General features: G+C 40.4%; 1 protein-coding gene across 5 annotated transcripts in view; it reads left to right on the forward strand.

The window, feature by feature from the left end:
* LOC122549819 (cytoplasmic dynein 1 intermediate chain 1) overlaps positions 1 to 15,395 on the forward strand; it is a 271,821-nt gene that overhangs the window by 9,392 nt on the left and 247,034 nt on the right. The window lies entirely within an intron of this gene.

The raw sequence follows: 15,395 nt of genomic DNA on the forward strand, positions 1-15,395 counted from the left end.
GAAGTAAAATGCTCAGAGACACAGCATAGTTTTACTTCCTTCATCTTTATTCTGGGTCCTGGAGGGAGAGAGAGAACGATCACCCACATGTAAAGAGACATGAATTCTCGGTCTTCTCTGGAATCGTAGTTTCTTAATGAATTATATAGTCATTTTACAGGAAGGAGCATCCAGATAAGACAACATACATATTGATTGGGTGACCGTTACAATCAGCAAGCATCAACAGTAAAGTTTAAGCCATCTGCTGTTACACAATGAATGTTCTTGACCTTAACTGGCTTCACATAATAAATATTTTTCACCTTGTTAAATTGACCTTACATATTAAATTCTTCCAATATTGTTAAATGGCTGTACGTAATGAATGCTTTCCCACCTTGTTAACCCATTACTTTTACCTCCAGCACCCCATTGTTAACTGTATGTTCTTATCTGATCTGATGCATGCTCAGCTGAACTTCTTGTTTCAAAACCTCAGAATTTAACTCTTTCCCTACCTGCTTATACCCTATACACATTCTCATATAGCCCATCTTAAAGATTGCATATTTTTGTTAATACATCTTCTTAGAAGTTAGGGATAATTTGTACTTCTATTGTGTAGGGTTTCTACTTAAGGAACCTTAGACAGTTTATAGCAGGAGCATTCCCATTCTACCAAGTGTACATGAAGCAGTGATTGTCTGTCTGACTTCTGAGAAGTGTCTGGAGGGTTATTGCTAAGTCCAATCACCTGATTATAGCCATCTTTGTCTGGCTGTTTAATGTCTTTATAAAACTGCCCCAAACATAGATATGTATTAAAGTTGTTTTTTTAATTTGTTTGTGACAACATTATCATTCCTGATTTGTCCTCCTCATTAGACAGCATAATGGCATCTATCATTAACAGTACCAAAATCCACTTCTTTGCTGCAATTAGTTTGTTCCATTAGTCCCTATTCTGAGTGGGGCTTGTAAGTGACATATGAGCACAATCAATAGTAATCCAAAATTGCAAAGTACCTGCTTTAATTGAATTTTGTCACATAAACATTGAATGAGCAGAATGGTGGCACTTGCAATACATATGCGCAACACAACTAATTTGATGCAACTAATTGGCTTTTTCTGTTCCCAGGTGTTACTATGCTGTTGGAAATATCACATTTCAATAAAAGTGGGTCGAATGAATAATATACACAATTAATTGTTTTATGTTGTTTTACTTTTTGCACAGCTATTAGTGTTTTTATCCCTGCCTCAGTAGCTTGAACATTCAAGTCCATGTTTAGGTCTTGATGCTGTAGCCTGGGATGATACTCCTGAACAGTACTGAGTAACTACTGTATCTTGAAGTCCTGTCCTTTGGATGAGAAGTTAAAATTGAGGCAGTAAATTGTCTAGGGGCACTGACCACAAGCATCTCACATCCATGGATTGGTATCTGACATGTGTCAGCCTCTATGAATCCTTATGGCACATCTTTCAACCAAGTTAAGGATGCTTCTGTACTTCAGTGCTGCATCTTGGACTGCACTGGCAACTACCATTGTAATGCTGCTGCAAGGACACAGTTCAGTGACACACACTCAGTTCATAGACTGAACCAGTCTGCATCTCAGGCCTGTTGGCTTGTTGTCCAGGTGCTTACTCACTATGAGCCTACCAAGATTCCAGCAATACCACTATCTTGCATTATACTGCCATGCCTTGCCTTTTTGTGCTTGATTCGTCAGCTACAAATACTAAACTCATAGTCCTGCTGTATTGCTGTTTAGTTCAGATACAAAGCCACAATGGTTGTCAGCAGTCCTTGGTCAAGTCAAAGGAGATAGTATTCACTCAGGAGTCCTGGCACAGTAAGTCGAGGACAGTCTCTGATAACAGACCATGGATTTGGACACAGTCACTTAGCCACTCAGAGTGGTCAGAGTCTGGATGATTTACACATTAAGGGTGATAAGCTGAATGTCAGGCACTCCATGATCCATCTTGACTCTTTCTGCCCTGTTATTTGTCCGCATGGAATGAGAGAGAAAGTGGGTGGAACAGGTATTAATATTGGTGCAGGTAGACAGTTGTCTCCAACAAGTGAGTAGACAGTGTAGAGGGCATGCAGTGAGCAGTGTTGAGATTGGGGTCAATGAGACCAAGAGGGGAAGGTGTTTTAGGCATACTGATAGTGATTGAGCTTGAGCTTTGATGAGATATGGGTACAGGAGCAGAGATAGAGTGTAAGGTATCAGAGAGAAGATAGTGATACTTGCGCAGGCAGAATGGAAAAGCCCAATGACCGAGAGTACTGGGCATTCCTGCAGAAGGCTGAGACTGCACTGGCCCAGGTGGCAACCTCAGACCAGGCTAGCATAGTCTGATGTTGTGGCCTCCTCTCCTGGTCCTGAGGAATGAAGATATCCCACCTCTGCAGCACCAGCAGAATCTCTAGGACCCCGCCTGAAAAGTGGACCATTTTTCCATTGTCTGCTATGTTTGGGGGGCAAATGTCAGGAATTGTGCAGGGCAACTCTGAACTGATGGTGTGTAACACAATGTGTACTTAAAGATAGCACTGGTGCTAGGGATGCCAATTAATTCTGGAATATTCCATGTGGCAAGTTGTTCTGGGATTGGCACATGGCAAAATTGGATTAGAATCAGATGAGGGGAACATTCTGGGGACAGGATAGGTATTGAATGAGGCCTGTTCAGGAAGATACAGTGAGGTAACTCACTATGCCTTGCAATGAAAAAAACTCAACTAAACTGACAGCCAAAAAAGGTAAGACTTTGCCCAGATTTTAAATATGAATGTTTTGGGATGCATATGAAAAACACATTCTAAGCTTCAAACTATTATTATTTATTACATATGATATTCTTTTATTACCTTGCATTAGTTTCATTGGGATTTAATGTAGGTTTTCAAAGATGGATGGGAGTCATAAATTACAATTTTTGATTTTTAGCCATCTTTCAGGGTAATTGTCATTGGGGAGATTTTTGAAATCTTCTATGTATTGAACAAATTAATTTTGTTCTCAACACTAATATCTTTAACACTTTCATTTATATAATAATAGATTTCAAAATGGATACCTTCCACTTATAAGAGGAAATCATCAACTTTAGACAATGGTCATTAGCGGTCTTTTGTCAATTGGGTCCGAGCTCTGCGCTAGCTAGAAACACCAGTATTTCCTGGATATAATATTTATTTTTCAAAATTATTTTGTGTCTACACTAATTTGGTAAGGCTGTAAGCTTCTCTCAATTGGCCCATTTGCATTACACAGCAAATTTAGAATGTCAGAGTGACTATTTATACTTAAGACTGTATATACATGATTATTCACAAGTTGCAATTCAGTTGGGAAGCTTTACAAAATTGTAATCATTTCTGGTATATCTATTGCCAATGCACTATAACAGGCTGTCAGTGTCATTATATCATCATTCTGTGCCTACATTATACTAGAAGTGGAACTGGAAGCAGTGTCCATGTTATGCTGGGTCGCCCTTCACTTCCTCTGGCTGCCCACCTTGCTGCTGGTTGCTCTCCTTGCTGTCCTACTGGTTACTTGCTTTGCTGCTCCACTTGACATCCCATTGACCACTTTCTGGCTTCTGGCCATCTAGCTTGTTGTTTCCATCACCCTCCTGCTGACTGTCCTACTGGGAGTGAGGTAGTGGGTGAGGTTTCAAGAGTTTTTCTAAGAGCTCCTGTGGGTCAAAGGTGTTCTAATTCATTTTAGGGGCATCAGGTGGCCACACAAAATAAATTTTAATTTTGAAGCCATTATACATGCTATGGCAACAAACAAAGGAAATTATATAAAGGTAGTCATATGTAACTTTATGTTTGTGGTCAGAAATTTCCACAATATTTATCAGTTTATTGATTGCCTTGTACAACAGCAAGCATTTGCATTTATAAATGGCTGTGATTTGCTTCCCAGGCCAGGATGAAATTTTCACAAGTTAGTGTTCTATGATTCTGTACATGTTATCATAAATGTTATTAAAGTGCCACTAAACAGTGTTAGCCACTAGTCATTTTTGATTAATTGATAATCTGGATGTGCATAATCGCACTTCTGACTATTAAATTAAACATGAGTACAGTATGTGATCTCAATATTCTCATTAAAACAGTTTTTTAAATGTTGAAGTTCAACCTTTTCTGTAATTCATTTGATGAAAACCAATGTACAAGTATTTTTTCCTGTGTCTTTGTGAGTTAGTAGCTGATTGGTGGAATGTGTTCACATAGAACTGCACATGAAGTGTGTTTTGTCTATATTGTGTGGGCACATATAATTAATCTTCTAATAAAATTAATGCATGCGGCAAAAGTTGTGGTGCCATCGCCAAATCTGTGGCTAATCAGCAATGTCAGTTAGGCAACAATACTTTGATATGACTTGGTGCCAATGTAATATAAGATCTTCTGAACTTAAAATTGTACATAAAACCTCATGTATCCAAATTATACCATGATAAATTTTTCACAATTATAAATGGCTAAAATAAGACTCCGGCTTCAGACAAATATGAGCACGAATTAAAGTGAATAATTAAACTGATTCAAACTCTTGCTAATTTCATGAGCTTCTGCTGAGCTATGCTTTAATATGTACCTTACTGTCTAAATAGGAATCATGACATTGCAAGTTAATACCTATATCTAAATGTTCTGATGATGCCTTTGTTACTGAGAAATCATGATAACATAATTTGAAGGTCTCGAGAGGATACATGAATGACTGTTAAGAGAGGCTATGTGAATGGCTGTTAAGAAATCAGGCCATACATTGATTTGGAGATGCTGGGGTTGGACTGGAGTGTACAAAGTTAAAAATTACACAGCACAATGCATTATCTGGGCCAACATGGCACCTATTGGTTCAGTTCACTTGAGAATGTAACTTTAAGACAGTTCTGGAATTTACATATAAAAGAACTGAAACCAACATGCCCATTCTAAAAGATGAGAGATTTAACAAACAATCCAGGTCTTTTTCAATATATAAATTTCAGTTATATCACACTGTAAATTTGCCATAAATTCTGTGTCCTATGATCTTATACTCCACAACCACCGATGAAGGAGCAGCGCTCCAAAAGCTAGTGTTACCAAATAAACCTGTTCGACCATAACCTGGTGCTGTGTGATTTTTAACTAGGGCCATACATTGTTCATGATCTCATTTACAAATCCCCACATAGTAATAAATTGCAAGTATCATGAAATGCAATTCATTATCTGATAGCTATGCACACTATAAGTGCTCTAAAACAGTACAGTAATTCTAGTGCTTAACTGCTCAGGCAAGATGTTGCTGTGCAGCTAGAGTCAACATCTTCAGAGTAATCATTGCCTGCTCATATTGTGATCATCAAAAGATGTATTGGCATGCAAGAAGATAAATAGATCCTTAAGGCTTAGGGAAGGATACATTGTCCTTATCCCCATCACAAACTCTATCTGTAGCCAGCAGTTCCATGCAGATGACAGAGACTGAAGCAGCCTTATTTAAACCTAGAATGAATTTCTGACCACATATCCAGATATACATATGCAGAAATTCACCAAGGCTCCTTAGGCAGCACTTTCCATATACAGAATGACTTCCAGTTAGAAGAACAATGGCAGCAAATACATGGGAACTTCCAGATGATGGTGTTTCCCTCCAAGCCACTCACCATCCTGACTTTGAATATATATATGAGCAGGCAATGATTACTCTGAAGGTATATATATATATATATATATATATATATATTCAATCTCTCAGTTCTTTCAGTTCAGATTGTAAGTTTACTCGCTGACCTTGTAAGTTTGTTCTCAGACATTCATCATTGTGCTAGGTAACATCATCAGTGAGCTTCCCTTGAAGTGCTGGTGTTCTGTCTCACTTTCTATTTGTGTTTCTTGATCTCTTAATGTGGGTGATATTATTTCCAGTCCTTTTTCTCAGAGGTTGGTAAATAGGGTCCAAAGTGATGTGTTTATTTATGGAGTTCTGGTTTGATTGACAGGTCTCTAGGAATTCCCGTGACTGTCTCTGTTTAGCCTGTCCTAGGATGGATGTATAGTCCCAGTCAAAGTGGTGCCCTTCTTTGTCTGTGTGTAAAGATACTACTGATAACTGGTCGTAGCTAGTTGGTGTTCATATATCCTGGTGGCTAGTTTCCTGTCTGTCTGATGTATTATATGTTGCAGTTCTTGCAGGGTAGTTTGTAAATAACATTCAGTTTGCTGGTTGTTAGTACAGGGTCCTTTAGGTTCATCAGTAGCTGTTTCAGTGTGTTGGTAGGTTTGTGGGCTACCAAGATGCCAAGAGGTCGGAGTAGTCTGGTAGCCACCTCAGAGATGTCTTTGATGTAGGAGAGAGTGGCTAGAGTCTCTGGGCCTGTTGTGTCTTCTTGTTTGGGTTTGTTGTTTAAGAATCGGTGGATTGTGTTTATTGGGTATGTATATGCTGTATAGGTATTCAAGAACAACAGGTACCTGATAAACACACATCCAACCCTCCAACTTGGCACCACCCTCTTGAACTGTCCTACCTGTCCATCTTCCTTCCCACCTATACGTTCTACTCTCGGCTCCAACCTATCACCATAACCGCCGTCTTCATCTACTTAACGCATTCCTAGCTACCTTCCCCCAGCCCCATCCCCATCCCATTTATCTCTCAGTCCCCTTAGATCCCTTCCCCCACATTCCTGATGAAGAGCTTATGCTCAAAACGTCGACTTTCCTGCTGCTTGGATGCTGCCTGACAGGCTGTGCTTTTCCAGCGCTACACTTTTTGACTCTGATCTCCAGCATCTGCAGTCCTTACTTTCTCCTGGAAAACAAGAATGTTCAGTCCCACATGGGCATTCCACTAGAGTTAAAATTGGCTTTTTAATTCCTGACCTTGTAGTTCTTCAAAGGGAAAAACACAAATTGTAACTGCAGTTTGGGACATAATCCACTAGAACTGAATCTACCTTCAATCAAGGCACCTGTGTGTATAACAGCATTCCCACATTAAAAGATCTCTCACACAAGGAATCCACATAGAGGAATTCAATACCCCACCCCGCATACACACACACGCACACTCACGTACATGCAGACACAGAACTCAAGTCCTGCCTCAACTGACAAGGGTAGGATTATGAGTTCTGTAAATCCCTAGCTTTGGTCTAGCTAATAGGTGGTGGAATTTGACTCAGTCATTTTGCTCTTGGAATCAGAACAGAGAGCAGCTTTCGGCAGTTTTCTTTATGACTGAGCAGCCCTCTTGAGGAATCACTCTGCACACCCTGCATTGGGTCGGTGCTAGAAAAGATGCCCTAAAAGTAGTCTATTCCATGCAAGTCCTGGCCACCTCCACGGCCAAATCCTGGAAGAAGAACACCTCATCTTCCGCATTGGGACTCTCCAACCACACGGAATCAATGGCGATTTCACCAGTTTCCTCATCTCCCATCCCTTCACCTAATCCCAGATCCAACCCTCCAACTCAGCACCACCCTCTTGAACTGTCTTACCTGTCCATCTTCCTTCCCACCTATCCACTCCGACCTATCACCGCCATACCCATCTTCATCTACCTATCGCATTCCCAGTTACCTTCACCCCAGCTCCACCCCCTTCCCATTTATCTCGCAGCCCCTTGCCTGCCCCCTCCACCCCGCCACCACTCCACATTCCTGATGAAGTGTTTATGCTCAAAACATCGACTCTCCTGCTCCGTGGATGTTGCCAGTCCGGCTGTGCTTTTCCAGCACCACACTTTTTGATTCTTGTTTTGCAGCCTGGTTTTAAGTGTTAGTGTGTAGTGAAAATCATAAACAAAGCACAAGGGGACTTGAGGTAGCTTTGGCAAAAAGGTTAAGGAGAATCAAAAGGGAGTCTACAAATACATTAAGGACAAAAGAGTAACTAGGGAGAGAATGGGGTCCCTTAAAGATCAGCAAGTGTGGAACACAGGAGATGGGGGAGATACTAAACGAGTATTTTGCATCAGTGTTTACTGTGGAGAAGGATGTGGAAGATAGAGAACATTGGGAAATAGATAGTAACCTTGAAAAATGCCCATACTACAGAGCAGGAAGTGCTGTATGTGTTAAAATGGATAAGTCTCCAGGATCTGATCAGGTGTACCTTAGAACTCTGTGGGAAGATAGGGAAGTGATTGCTGGGCCACCTGCTGAGATATCTGTATCATCAATAGCCACAGAACATAGAACGGTACAGTACAGTACAGGCCTATCGGCCCTCGATGCTGTGCCAACCTTTTATCCTACTTTAAGATCAACTCAACGTACATACGCTTCATTTTACTATCATCCATGTGCCTATCCAAGAGTGGTTTAAATGTCCTGAATATATCCAACTCTATCACCACTGCTGGCAGTGCATTCCACGCACCCACTACTCTCTGTAAAGAACCGACTTCTGACATCTCCCCTAAACGTTCCTCCAATCACCTTACGATTATGCCCCCTCGTGATAGACATTTCCGCCCTGGGAAAAAGTCTCTGGCTATCCATTGTATCAATGCCTCTCATCATCTTGTACATGTCTATCGTCGCTTCTCATCCTTCTTTGCTCCAATGAGAAAAGTCCTAGCTCTCTCAACCTTTTTGCATAAAATGTGCCCTCCAGTCCAGGCAGTATCCTACTAAATCTCCTGTGCACCTTTTCTAAAGCTTCCACATCCTTCCTTTCATGAGGCGATCAGAACTGAACACGATATTCTAAATGTGACCTGACCAGGACTCTATAGAGCTACAGCATAATCTCGCAGTTCTTAAATTCAATCCTCCTACAAATGAAAGCCAACGTCCATATGCCTTCTCAACAGCCCTATCAATTTGGGTGGCAATTTGAGGGATCTATGGACATGGACCCCTAGATCCCTCTGTTCCTCCACACTGCCAAGAACCCTGCCTTTAATCCTGTATTCTGCATTCAACCTTCTAAAATGAATCACTTCAAATTTTTCCTATTTGAACTCCATCTGCCTCTTATCATTGCAGTTCTGCATCCTGTCAATGTCCTGTTGCAACCTACAACAGCCCTCCACACTAACCACCAGTCAACCTTCGTGTCATCGGCAACTTACTAGCCCACCCTTCCACTTCCTTATCCAAGTCATTTATAAAATTTACAAAGAGCAGAAGTCCCAGAACAGATCTGGTGAGGTGCTGGAAGACTGGAGGTTGGCTAATGTGGTGCTACTATTTAAGAAAGGTGGGAAGGAAAAGCTAGGGAACTATTGACTTTTGAGCCTGACATTAGTGGGTGACAAGTTGTTGGAGGGAAACCTGAGGGACAGGAGTTACAGGCATTTGGAAAGGCAAGGACTGATTAGGAATAACCAACATGGCTTTTGTGTGGGAAATCATGTCTCACTAACCTGATTGAGACTTTTGAAGTAGTAACAAGGACGACTGATGAGGGCAGAACGGTAGAATTGATCTATATGGATTTCAGTAAGGCGTTTGACAAGGTTCCTCATGGTAAACTGGTTAGCAAGGTTAAGCTCATGGAATACAGGGAGAACTAACCATTTAGATACAGAACTGGCTTGAAGGTAGAAGACAGAGGGTGGTGGTGGAGGGTTGCTTTTCAGACTGGAGGCTTGTGACCAGTGGTGTGCCACAAGGATAGGTACTGGGTCCACTATTTTTCATCATTTTGTTATGGGCTAAGCCAGACACTTAAAACATTCTTAAGCAGGCAGCTCAAACCACAACTTTGCAATTTGTTTTGGTAAGTGTAAAAGTGAAAATTACCCGGATTATGTTAGCTAGGTTGACTACTAGATTTTAAAACAGACAAAAAATTATTCACACAATTACACAATGAAACAGAAAGAACAGAATCAAGAACCCCTACAGAATTCAGCCTATCCAACTCGACTTAATTGTGCTGTTTTGAATATATATAACAGTCCAAATAAGCAAACTGCCTTTAAAAACCAGAATAAGTGGAACACATGCTCACAGGTTGAAGTTGAAGGGCAGAGAGAGAGAGTTTCCACTGTTGAACTTCCAACCAGTTCAAGACTGAACTAAAACTGCTCAACTCAGCTAGAGAGCTGACCGCTCCCCTTTCATTATATAGGTCACTTCTAAAACATGGCCACTTTGGCCTGAAGGCACATCTGTTTACATATAAACAAAAGGCCTCTCAAAAACCTTTGCATCTCTGTACCAAACCAGTCTGATTGGAGTCTGGCCCGGTTTATTACCCCTCTGAAAAAAAGTCAAGGACAGAGTCTCCTTGAGCCAAGGAACAGCTTTTAGGAAAAAAGGGACCAGCTTTGTGACAATTTATATAAATGATTTGGATGCAAGCATAGGGAGGTATCGTTGGTATGTTTGCAGATGACACCAAATTTGGAGGTATAGTGGACAATGAAGAAGGTTACCTCAGAGTACAATGGGATCTTGATCTAATGGACCAATGGGCTGAAGAGTGGCAAATGAGGTTTAATTTAGGTAAATGTGAGATGCTGCATTTTGGAAAGGCAAATCAAGGGAGGACTTATATACTTAATGGTAAAGTCCTGGGAAATGTTGCTGAACAAAGAGACTTTGGAGTGTAGATTCATAGTTCCTTGAAAATGGAACAAAGAACATTACAGCACAGCAACAGGCCCTTCGGCCCTCCAAGCCTGCGCGGATCCAGATCCTCTATCTAAGTCTGCCACCTATTTTTTAAGATCCTTTTGCTCTCTGCCCATTCATGTTTCTGTATAGATACTCTCAAATGACGCTATCGTTCCTGCCCCTACCACCTCCGCTGGCAACACATTCCAGGCACCCACCACCCTCTGCATGAAGAACCTTCCACGCATATCTCCCCTTAACTTTTCCCCTCTCACTTTGAACTTGTGACCCCTAGTAATTGAGTCCTCCACTCTGGGAAAAAGTTTCTTGCTATCCACCCTGTCTACACCTCTCATGATTTTGTAGAAGAAAGTGAGGACTGCAGATGCTGGAGCTCAGAATTGAGAGTGTGGTGCTGTAAAAGCACAGCAGTCAGGCAGCATCCAAGGAGCAGGAGAATCGACATTTCGGGCATAAGCCCTTCATCAGGAGGTGCGGTGCTTTTCCAGCACTATACTCTCGACTCATGATTTTGTAGGCTTCACTCAGGTCCCCCCTCAACCACCTCCTTTCCAGTGAAAATAATCCTAATCTACTCAACCTCTCCTCATAGCTAGCACCCTCCATACCAAGCAACATCCTGGTGAAACTCCTCTGCACCCTCTCCAAAGCATTCATATCCTTGTGGTGACCAGAACTGTATGCAGTATTCCAAATGTGGCGGAATCAAAGTCTTATACAACAGTAACATGACCTGCCAACTCTTGTACTCAGTACCCCGTCTGATAAAGGAAAGCATGCCATATGCTTCCTTGACCATACTATTGACTGTGTTGCCACCTTCAGGGAACAATGGACCTAAACATCTAGATCTCTGTGTATATCAGTTTTCCCCAGAACTTTTCCATTTACTGTATAGTTCACTCTTGAATTGCATCTTCCAAAATACATCACCTCGCATTTGTCCAGATTGAACTCCATTTGCCATTTCTCTGCCCAACTCTCCAACCTACCTATAATTCTGCTATATTCTCCGACAGTCCCCTTCACTATCTGCTACTCCACCAATCTTAGTGTCATCTGCAAACTTGCTCATGAGTCAACCTACCCCCTCCTCCAAATCATATATATATATATCAAACAAAGTGGATTCGCAGGTAAACAGGATAGTTAAAAAGGCATTTGGCATGCTGGCCTTTATGGCGCGTTCATTGAGTATAGGGGTTGGGAGGTCATATTGTGGCTGTACAGGACACTGGTTAGGCTACTTTTGTAATACTGCATGCAATTCTGCTCTCTCTGCTCTAGGAAGGATGTTGTGAAACTTGAAAAGGCTCAGAAAAGATTTACAAAGATGTTGCCAGGGTTGGAGGGTTTTTGCTATAGGGAGAGGCTGAGTAGGCTGGGACTATTTTCCTTGGCGTGCTGGAGGTTGAAAGATGACCTTGTGGAGGTATATAAAATCATGAGAGGCAGTTGTAGGGGCTTGTACAGTTACAACATTTAAAAGGCTTCTGGATGGGTACATGAATAAGAAAAGTTTAGAGGGATATGGGCCAAATGCTGGCAAATGGAACAAGATTAATTTAGGATATCTGGTTGGCATGGATGAGTTGGACTGAAGGGTCTGTTTCTGTGCTGTACATCTCTATGACTCAATGACTCTAATCCCCTGGTTACCCTATTTTGCAGGTAAAGATGCTCTCGCACTCCAGGTGCTACAAATCAGACAAAAGAATATAGGACAAAAGGATCCTCACTTTAAATGCTGGAATTCAAGCACACTCAAAAGAAATCATGATAACAGAATCTCATCCAATGTGCAAAACTAAGGAAACCAACTGTTTAGCTACTAACGTCAATGCTACCAGTACCTCTGCAATATACAAACAACTCAGTGATTAATCTATGTTTATATTAATTTTAACTTCTATCCTTCTGAACCCACCTTTTATTTCTATTCTGTGTATCTGTATTGCATTAATACTTCTTTGTGCATGTAGTAATTAATGAAGTCACTTTTCTTGATAATCCAAGAAAACCTTGATAAATTGGCTCATAGTCATATAGCATGGAAACAGACCCTTTGGTCCAACTAATCCATGCCAAACATAATCCCAAGCTAAACTGGTCCCACCTGCCTGCTCTTGGCCAATATCCCTCCAAACCATCCTATTCATTTATCTATCCAAATATCTTTTAAATGATGCAATTGTACCCGTATCTACCACTTTCACAGGAAGTTAATTCCACACGTGATCCATCATCTATATTAAAAATTTGCCTTCTTATGCCTTTTTAAAATCTCTCTCCTTTCACCTTAAAAATGTGCTCCCTAGTTTTGAAATCCCCCTTCCTTGGGAAAAGATAACTACCATTAACTCTATCTTCATTATTTTATAAACTTCTATCAGATCGCCTCTCAACCTCCTATGCTCCAGTGAAAAAAGTCCCAGCCTATCCAGCCTTTCTTTATAACTCAAATATTCCATACCCAAGAACATCCTGGTAAGTCTCTTCTGAAATACACCTCCAACTTCATAATATCCTTCCTATAACTGGGCAAACAGAACTGGACACAGTATTCCAGAAGAGGCCTCAGCAACTTTAACTGTCCTGTACAACTTCAACATGACTTCCCAACTCCTGTACTCAAAGAATTGAGCAATAAAGGAAAGCATGCCAAACACCTTTTTAACCACCCTGCCTATATGTGATGCAAACTTCAAAGAGTTATGTATCTACACCCATAGGTCCCCCTGTTCTACAATACTACCCAAGGCTCCAATATTAATTGTGTAAGCCCTACCCCTGTTTATTGTACCAAAATGCAATACCTCACATTTATCCAGATTGAACTCCATCTACCATTTTTCATTGTCTAAAATGCCACCAGTTTTGGTATCGTCCACAAATGTACTAACTATGTATTCTATATTCTCATCTAAATCATTTATAAAAATGACAAATAAAAGAGGGCCCAGAACTGATCCCTGTGGAATACTGCTGGTCACAGGCCTCTAGTCCAAAAATCATCCTTCCATCATTACTCTTTGTCTCTTGCCATTAAGCCAATTATATATCCAATTGGGAAGCTCACTTTGAATTCCATGTAATCTAACTTTACTAATTAGTCTACCATGCAGAACTTTGTCAATGGCTTTACTAAAAACAAAATAAACAACATCTACTTCTCTGCCATCATCAATCACTTGTTAACTTCCCTCAAAGAAAATTCAATCAAGTTTGTGAGATATGATTTTTCTTGCACGAAACCATGCTGACTACCCAAAGTCAATTTTTGCCTCTCTGGATGCCTGTAGATCCTATCTTTTATAATCACCTCGAACAAATTACTCACAACCAAAGTCAAATGCACAGGTCTATAGTTCCCTGGTTTCTCCTTACATACTTTGAAACAAAGGTACAACATGAGCCACCATCTAGTCATCAGGCACCTCACCTGCAGTTACAGATGATGCAAATATTTCTGTAAGGAGTCTTGTAATTTCCTCTCTGACTTCCAAAACATTCTGGGATATATTAGATCAGGCTCCTTTTAAAACATATCTACAATATAAGGAATCCTTTTAAAATTTACCTCATGCATCTCACCAAGAGGGTTAGTGAATAAAGATGGGGAGCCAATTCATCCCTCCTCACCTGGCAGCTGAACAGTCAAGACATAACCGTCTGGAACCACAATGAATTGGAGATCTTGCCCAATAACTGGTTGTAACAAGATGCAATAAAAGTTTTCATATAAAACGCTTAAGTTTTTGGAGAATTGATAAAGGGATCTAGGCAGTATTATTTTGGAACAGTGAAGTCTTGAGGTGAGTGAAGAGAAGATTGCTGTGGACTGGACTGGCAGACAGGTATATCATTCTGATTGAGAAGTACCCCCAATAATTCAAGCATCTGGTCCTCATTAGGAGCAACCTGCAGGAAACCATGCACAACAACTTATGATAGTATGATGTTTTTCATGAGTGGAACTGAGGAAGCATAAAACTCTTTTTGAATCCATAGCAAGTTGCTTATGTTCTTGTTAAAAAAAAAACTTTGTTTTCATTGGAAACCAATAACCTTTAAAAGAATTACCAAACTTGCAATTATTAATTTACAGTATTATGCTACACAATTTTTTTTATATAGATATTTTTATTAGAAATTTAACATTTTTACAAGTTTACAAAAATAAACAAAACTCTCAAATATAAACATTGATATACAATTAAATCAAGTATACAATAGCCAAAATTTAACAAAAGAAAAAAAATACCGAAAAAGAAAAAAAAACAAAACTCAACTATCTACTAATCTAACCTACAACTAATCAGAGTGTATAGTTAAGTCTCTTACATGCTCGGAATGTGTTAACATCAGATATAATAAAACCCGTATTCGTGCGGGGTTCCTCTCCTAAGGGGCCCCGGACCAGCCAGGTTTGTAATCTCAATTAAATAAAAGCCCTTGTTAGGATAGCCGAAATAACTGTATTTATGTAATTCAAGAGGGTTGCCATATTTTATAAAATAATTCGGTCTTTCGGTGCACCATATTTGTAAGGAAGTCAAGGGGAATACATTCCATAATTAATCTGTGCCAATTTGAAAGTCCAGGGGGGCCCTCAGCCACCCAGTTCACCAAAATATTTTTCCTTGCACAGAAAGAAAGAATAGAAAATAGTCTCTTCCTGTACATGTCCAGGGAGGGAAGGTTCGAAAAGCCCAAAAGGAGAGATACAAGGTCCACTTTAATTTCCGTTCCTAAAATTACTGTCAGGGTACTTG

This window comes from Chiloscyllium plagiosum, chromosome 5 (assembly GCF_004010195.1).
Source record: "Chiloscyllium plagiosum isolate BGI_BamShark_2017 chromosome 5, ASM401019v2, whole genome shotgun sequence".
Taxonomy (NCBI): Eukaryota; Metazoa; Chordata; class Chondrichthyes; order Orectolobiformes; family Hemiscylliidae; genus Chiloscyllium; species Chiloscyllium plagiosum.